Raw genomic sequence first — 8424 nt, 5'->3', positions numbered from 1 at the left:
ACGTGTGTTGGCTTTAAGTCTTTATTCTTCAACACCTCTAGCTCCCTAGTGAGCCTCTCAACCTTAGCCTTTAGGTTATCTTCTTCCCTGAGATGGTAAATTCCACCACTATTTAGGTTTCCTGCAGGTCGTGACCTATTTGTGCTCTCAGTAGCACTAGGTCCAGTCCAAGTGTGAGCTTTTTCAGCAAGCTCATTGAGGTATTCTATGGCCTCATCAGGATCTTTCTGTAAGAACTCACCATTACACATCATCTCCACAAATTGACGCTCTCTAGGTGTAAGTCCCTCATAAAAATAGCTCACGAAGCGCCAATTCTCATACCCATGGTGAGGACACATACTCAATAGCTCCTTAAATCTCTCCCAAGACTGATACAAAGTCTCACTGTCCTTTTGTACAAAGGTGGAGATTTGCCTTTTTAAAGCATTGGTCTTATGTTGGGGAAAGTATTTATTAAAAAAGACCTGAGTCATCTCATTCCATGACCCAATAGATCGTGGTCTCAATGAGTATAGCCAACTCTTAGCTCTATCTTTCAAAGAGAAAGGAAAGAACTTAAGTCTCACAATGTCATCAGTTGCATTTTGACTATGAAAAGTCGCAGCTACTTCCTCAAACTCCCTAATGTGCACATATGGATTTTCATTTTCCAAGCCATGAAAAGTAGGGAGTAACTGTATCATCCCTGTTTTAAAATCCAATTGGCGAATATTAGCTGGAAACATGATGCATGATGGTGTGGCTGTGCGTGTAGGGTGGAGGTAATCCTGAAGGGTCCTAGTGGGTTGATCTTCATGTTCACTCATTTTCTCAGAATTAGAAGAATTTTCAAACAAATGATCAGAAAAGTTAAACTCAGACTCTAACACAGGTCTACAAGCAAACCGACCAAAGGCGTCTCTATACCTGTGCATGCAAGGTAGAGAAAAAAGCAACACTAAAAAAAACTACAAAAAGAAAAAGAAAATAAAAAAAAGATGCAGCAAGCTAAAATAAGGAACGAAGTTACCGCCTTTACAAACTGTTGAAAAGAAAAACTATCTCACAATTCTTCTACCGTCTCCCCGGCAACGGCGCCAAAATTTGATTACGCCCAAAGAATAACGCGGTAGTTGTAGCACAGCTTTGGGGTGTCGATTCCACAGGGAGACAAATTAAAAGAATAGCAAGAGGAACAAAGAAACTAAAGAAAAATATTAAATAAGTAATAGAGAACAAAGATTAATTTTAAATGTAAATTCAAGTGAAGCAAAGTGATTAACAGAAAAAGTACTCAAATTTGACAAACAGTAGAGCGTCGGGAATCCCTTGCACAAATCTGGTATTTTAATTATTCTTAATTCATTGGATAACTCAATTAGGAACTCAATTCCTGCAATTCACAATCGGAAGGTATAAATTTATAAACCAGACTTAAATAAAATGTAACCCTTTGAAAAAACATTCACCACTTTTAAAAAACGTGAATTACTACCCCTATTGATAAAATCAAATGACGACAATATACTCAGGAAGCGATATTGCAGCAAAAAACTAAATCAATATAGATAAATAATTTATCCAAACATAATCAAAGAACTAATCCATTCAATAGAAAAAGCATGACTGAATCCATAAACAGAATAAATTCTATGATTATTCGGAGAAGAAAACATCAACGATGAATTGAGAATGATAAAACAAAAGAGTTTTAGAAATTGAAAATCAAATACATGAATTAAGAATAAATTAGAAATACCATCTAATGTGCAAGTTCATCCCTAACCCTACTAGAGAATTTAGTTACCCATAAATATAATGGACAATAAAAATCTCCAGAGAAAACTGAAGCGAACGGTAGCCATGGAAGTGATTTTCTCCTCTCTTTAGATCTACCTCTTGTGCCTCTTCCTCCTCCATTTCGTGCTAATGATATGCTTATATAGGGTAAGAAAGAAACCCTAATGTCCTCTTGATTTCCGCATAAAAAAATTGTCTAAATTTTAGGACTTATCTTGGCAGCCACGTACGGCCTTCATGATTTCGAATTTGGAAATCCTTATTAGAGACAAAGTTATAGCCCTTTAAGATAGCTTTCCAATTCATCAAGAATCACATCAATCCGATATGTGAGTAAAAGGATACAGTCAAAATACTAAAATATGTCCAGACTGTCTCCTAGCAAATTTCAGACTTGGACTTCTTGTGGTTTCATTTTGTGATTTTTTTCTTTTTCTTTTCTTCCAAATTGCTCTCAAACCCCATGAATGTCCTCCTTTGAATTTGACTGGACTTGACTTGCTCTTTTATAAACTCTGAAATTAGACATAAAAAAAACTGCTGAGGAGTATCCCAACGTAAATAGAAATTCAATTTAAGAATACACATTAATTCCTATGATTTCTATTCACATTTTAGCATTTTAGTCCAATAATAGGGTATATAGAGTGCACTTTCGCACACTCATCAAGAACCAATTTTAATCCACTTGATACAAGCTATGGAAGACATGACTTAGAGATAGGGCCTATTGTTGTTAAGGCTTTCAATTTGTTTAAAAGTTTTTTATTATTAGTTTAGAATAAGTGGGCTTGAGGATGCTTGGCCCACATATGTCTTATTTCTAATGAACTAAGATTTTTGGGAAAGCCTTGTATTTTGGCCAATGGCTTATTTGGGAAGTTATTATTTTATGTGAACTAGGGTTTTAGAAGTTACTCCTAAGCAGTTTTTTTTATGTTTAATTTTAGAGTTTATAAAAGAGCAAGTCAAGCCCATTCAAATTCAAATGAGGACATTCATGGGGTTTGAGAGCAATTTGGAAGAAAAGAAAAATAAAAAAAAAATCACAAACTGAAACCACAAGAAGTCTAAGTCCGAAATTTGCTACGAGATAGTCTGGACATACTTTAGGTTTTTAATTGTAACATTTTACTCACATATCCGATTGATGCGATTCTTGATGCATTAGAAAGCTATCTTAAAGGGCTATAACTTTATCTCAAATAAGGATTTCTAAATTCGAACTGATGAAGGGCATACGTGGCTGCCAAGATAAGTCCTAAAATTTAGGCGATTTTTTTATGCGGAAATTAGAGGACATTAGGGTTTCTTTCCTACCCTATATAAGCATATCATTAGCACTAAATAGGGGGGGAGGAGAGGCACAAGAGGCAGATTTGAAGAGAGGAGAAAATCAATTCCATGGCCACCATTCACTTCAGTTTTCTCTGGAGATTTTTGTTGTCCAGTATATTTATGGGTAACTAAATTCTCAAGTAGGGTTAGGGATGAAATTACACATTAGATGGTATTTTTATTTATGTATTTGATCTTCAATTACTAAAACTCTTTTGTTTTATCATTCTCAATTCATCGTTGATATTTTATTCTCCGAATAATCATAGAATTTATTCTGTTTATGGATTTAGTCATACTTTTTCTATTGAATGGATTAGTTTTTTTTATTATGTTTGGATCAATTATTTATCTATATTGATTTAGTTCTTTGTTGCAATATTGCTCCCTGGGTATATTGTTGTCGCTGAATTTTCTCAATAAGGATAATAATTTACATATTTTAAAAGTGGTGAATGATTTTTCAAAGGGTTACATTTGATTTAATTTTGGTTTATAAATCTATACCTTCCGATTGGAAATTTTGAGAATTGAATTCCCAATTAAGTTATCCAATGAAGTAAGAATAATTAAAATATCAAATTTGTGCAAGGGATTCCTGACGCTCTACTGTTCGTCAAATTTGAGTACTTTTTCCGTTAATCACTTTGTTTCACTTTAATTTACATTTAAAATTAATCTTTGTTCTCCATTACTTATTTAATATTTTTCTTTAGTTTCTTTTAATTTGTCTCCCTGTGGAATCGACACCCCAAAGCTGTGCTACAACTACTGCGTTATTCTTTAGGCATAATCAAATTTTGGCGCCATTGCCGAGGAGACGGTAGAAGAATTGTGGGATAGTTTTTCTTTTCAGTAGTTTGTAAAGGCGGTAACTTCGTTCCCTCTTTTAGCTTGCTGCATCTTTATTTTATTTTCTTTTTCTTTTTGTAGTGTTTTTTTTTAGTGTTGCATTTTTCTCTATCTTGCATGCACATGTATAGAGACGCCTTGGGTCGGTTTGCTTGTAGACCTTTGTTAGAGTTAGAGTCAGAGCCTAATTTTTTTAATCATTTGTTTGATAATTTTTCTAATTCTGAGGAAATGAGTGAACATGGAGATCAACCCACTAGGACCCTTCATGATTACCTCCACCGTACATGCACAACCACACCATCATGCATCATATTTCCAGCTAATACTCGCCAATTGGATTTTAAAATAGGGATGATACAGTTACTCCCTACTTTTCATGGCTTGGAAAATGAAAATCCATATGTGCACGTTAGGGAGTTTGAGGAAGTAGTTGTGACTTTTCATAGTCAAAATGCAACTGATGACATTGTGAGACTTAAGTTCTTTCCTTTCTCTTTGAAGGATAGAGCTAAGAGTTGGTTATACTCATTGAGACCACGATCTATTGGGTCATGGAATGAGATGACTCAGGTCTTCTTTAATAAATACTTTCCCCAACATAAGACTAATGCTTTAAAAAGGCAAATCTCCACCTTTGCACAAAAGGACAGTGAGACTTTGTATCAGTCTTGGGAGAGATTTAAGGAGCTATTGAGTATGTGTCCTCACCATGGGTATGAGAATTGGCACTTAGTGAGTTATTTTTATGAGGGACTTACACCTAGAGAGCGTCAATTTATGGAGATGATGTGTAATGGTGAGTTCTTACAGAAAGACCCTGATAAGGCCATAGAATACCTCAATGAGCTTGCTGAAAAAGCTCACACTTGGACTGGACCTAGTGCTACTGAGAGCACAAATAGGTCACGACCTGTAGGAAACCTAAATGGTGGTGGAATTTACCATCTCAGGGAAGAGGATAACCTAAAGGCTAAGGTTGAGATGCTCACTAGGGAGTTAGAGGTTTTAAAGACTGAGGACTTAAAGCCAACACACGTGGCTAATCATGCAGAGTCTTTTGGACCATGTTTTGTGTGTGGCAGGATAGATCATCTTCCTCAAGAGTGTCCCACATTTACTGAGATGAGAGGGATGTATGAGGAACAATGTAATGCCTTAGGTATGTACATGAAGTTTGTTGCACCTTTCTCTGATACCTACAATCCTGGGTGGCGTAATCACCCCAATTTTAGTTGGAAATCTGAAAACCAGTAGCTTGCACAACTCCTAGATCATATCCTACACCTTCATTTTCTAGGAGCCCCTTAGAAGATACTTTACATGCTTTTATTGAGGCACAAAGTAAAACTAATCAAAATTTTGAATCTTTAATTATGCAGGTTGTTGAAGAAAATAAAGATATAAAGAGTCATATATCCAAGATAATGAGCTCCTTGAGTGTGAATGAGCGTGGCAAGTTTCTTTCTCAAGCTCAATCCACACCCCAAGGTCAGCTTATGGCACAAAAAAATTTGAAAGAGGTCAATGCCATTGTGACAAGAAGTGGTAAGTCCTTACACATCCCAACAACTGATAAGCCAGAGGATGTTGAAGAGGAACAAAGCAATGATAGTACTGAGTTTCCCAAGGAAGTCAAGGTAATCAAGAGTCCAGTTAAGGTACCATTTTCTCAAGCTTTAAAATCTGGTATGTGAAATTTGGATTCTAGTAATGAAATCTTGGAGAACCTCAGGCAGGTAAAGATTAACCTTCTTCTTTTGCATGTTATTAAACTAGTTCCCACTTATGCAAAAATTCTTAAAGATTTGTGTACAGTTAAGAGGAAGCACCATTTTAAGAAGACAACATTTCTGACAGAGCAATTTAGTGCTCTAATTGAGCAGCGAATTCCTCCTAAGTATAAGGATTTTGGTTGTCCAACAATTGCATGTAGTATTGGGTATCATGCAAGAGTTGCCTAACAAAGGTGGAAAACAGATTCCTGTAAGTATGAAAGCACCAAGAGTTAAATTGAAACCTTTGCCTAAGTCTAAAGTCTATAAGGTTAAAATGAAAACGTTTCATGATAAAAATATTCTTAGGAAGAGGTTTAAACCTAATGACTGAGTGTTCTTATATGATTTTAGACTCCACAAGCACCCAGGAAAACTTCGGTCTAGGTGGACTGGCCCTTTTGTAGTAAAGAATGCTTTTGTAAATGGGGCGGTAGAAATAGAAGATCATAAGGATGGTTGGATCTTTAAAATAAATGGTCAACGCCTTAAAGTATTAATTGATAGGCAAGTTCTGGAAGTGGAAGACATTCCACTTGTGGATCCAGTCTATCAACCTTGACCACACCACCCAGGTATGTTTTTCTTTATTTATTTTGTTTTACTTTGTTTTATTTTTGTTTTCTCTTATTTTCTTTCTTTTTCTTTTTGTTTGATGTTGTTTTCTTTGTTTTTGTTTATAGGTTAGTTTTATTCTGTCAATTCAGGTTACCATCTTTGGTGCGTAGCGAGCTACCCATGTCACTCATCAGATGTATTCTACCATTTTCAGTTACTCCCTATTCAATTTTGATTCTTAAACATTGAGGAAAATGTTTCATTTAAGTTGGGGGGTGGTGATGCAAATTCAGTATTTAAAATGCTTGTTGGAACTTTGTGGCATATTTTCATGTATCAATTTTTTTTGCATCACACGTGCATCATTTTCACATGTGTACTCATTCTCATTCATAGCCATCTTCGTGAATTCACCAAACCCACCATAATCATTTTTGCTGAAGCATTCATAGAACCCTTAATGCACTTATCCAAGCTTTGTTGTAAGATGGTGGTTTGACACATGTAGCTAGAGAACTCTTTTGCTTAAGTATTCATGTAAGTTTTGGAGAGGATTGAGAGTCTACAAATGCAATAAATTGTGATAAGCGTTCATTGATCTGTTTAATTGGGCACTTCTTTTGAGAATATCATTACCTGGTTTTGTGGTAAGATGGTGGATATACGAGGGATATGACAAAAGTCAACTTAGGATTAACGTTTGAGCCTTTCAAGCTATCCCTTTCCATCATAGACCCCTAGTAGCCAACTTTGAGGCAATAAACACATGTAACTTTTTCTTTTCATGTGCCCATATCATCCATGCCTCTCCATATTGTAGTATAACTTATACATTGATTTTCTTACCATTTTTACTTCCAAGTGTATACTAGGTGTGGAATTTGCATTTTCTTTCTTTTGTTTTATCATTGTCAATTAAAAAAAAAAAAAAAGAGTACAAGTTGCAAAGTTTTCAATTGAGTGAGCTCCGAAAGAAAAAAAAAAAAGAAAAAAAAGGTTGGTAGAAATGGAAAGAATACCAAAGTGGCATGTGTTTGTCCATCAAATTGTTGAAAAAAAAAAAGAGAAGAGAAAGAAGAAGGAAAAGCATTATTATTTGATGATCTGAAAAGTTGTAGAGTACATCAAGTGAGAAGTGTGGTCTATTGAGATATTTAATAAAATTCTCTTTGTATGTAGTTGAAAGTTTTTGAATCCCTTTTCATCTTTTTTTTTTTTCATATAGCCCCGAACCCAAGCTACGTTACAACCTTTTATGTTGACCGTTCTGATCCTAAGTAAGCTGTTGGAAAGACTGGTGGAAGTCTTATTTGTTAGTGTTCCTATCATAAGATCAATGTTTGCTTGTTGCTTGTACATAATTGCCTAATTTTCCATAAGAGTGTGTGTACACCCATTGTCAACTCCACAAAGAGAGCCCTTACACGAAACACTATTATACCCGTGAGTTATGGAGTTGAACCTTTTGCTTGAGATGTTCTTGATGTTGCATGTGTCAAGGTTAGTGGTAAGATGATTATGGCTTGGAGAACACACACACACTCTGTGAATCACTATAGGTGGATTGATCTTGATGGGTTATTGGATTCCTTAGATGGTTTTGATATGTGAATCTGGAAAGTGTGACTTGGTGACCTTTGTGTGCGATTTTCTTTGGTCTCTTTCATTGTTTTGATATGAAAATTGCCAGGGACTAGCAATGAGTAAGTTGGGGTTGTGATGAGTGTGTGAAAGTGCACTCTAAATACTCTATTATTGGATTAAAATGCTAAAATGTGAATAGAAATCATAGGAATTAATGTGTATTCTTAAATTGAGTTTCTATTTACGTTGGGATACTCCCAAGCATTTTTTTTATGTTTAATTTCAGAGTTTATAAAAGAGCAAGTCAAGCCTAGTCAAATTCAAATGAGGAAATTCATGGGGTTTGAGAGCAATTTGGAAGAAAAGAAAAAGAAAAAAACATCACAAAATGAAACCACAAGAAGTCTAAGTCCGAAATTCGCTAGGAGACAGTCTGAACATACTTTAATCTTTTGACTATAACTTTTTACTCACATATCGGATTGATTCAATTCTTGATGCATTAGAAAGATATCTTAAAGAGCTATAACGTTTT

The 8424-nt window shown here is 35.2% G+C and overlaps 2 non-coding genes across 2 annotated transcripts; one reads left to right on the top strand and one right to left on the bottom strand.

Moving 5' to 3' along the window:
* Positions 1 to 321: 321 nt before the first annotated feature.
* On the top strand, positions 322 to 429 carry LOC122293698. Its single transcript, XR_006237341.1, has one exon. It is a non-coding gene; the product is annotated as a small nucleolar RNA R71 (small nucleolar RNA).
* Positions 430 to 4583: 4154 nt separating this feature from the next.
* Positions 4584 to 4691, bottom strand: LOC122293701. The gene has a single exon (XR_006237342.1). It is a non-coding gene; the product is annotated as a small nucleolar RNA R71 (small nucleolar RNA).
* Between the last annotated feature and the right edge of the window lie 3733 nt (positions 4692 to 8424).

The sequence above is a fragment of the Carya illinoinensis genome, chromosome 1 (genome assembly GCF_018687715.1).
Source record: "Carya illinoinensis cultivar Pawnee chromosome 1, C.illinoinensisPawnee_v1, whole genome shotgun sequence".
Lineage (NCBI taxonomy): Eukaryota > Viridiplantae > Streptophyta > Magnoliopsida > Fagales > Juglandaceae > Carya > Carya illinoinensis.
Note: the sequence above shows the minus strand (reverse complement) of the source record. Positions and strands in the feature narration are given on the sequence as shown.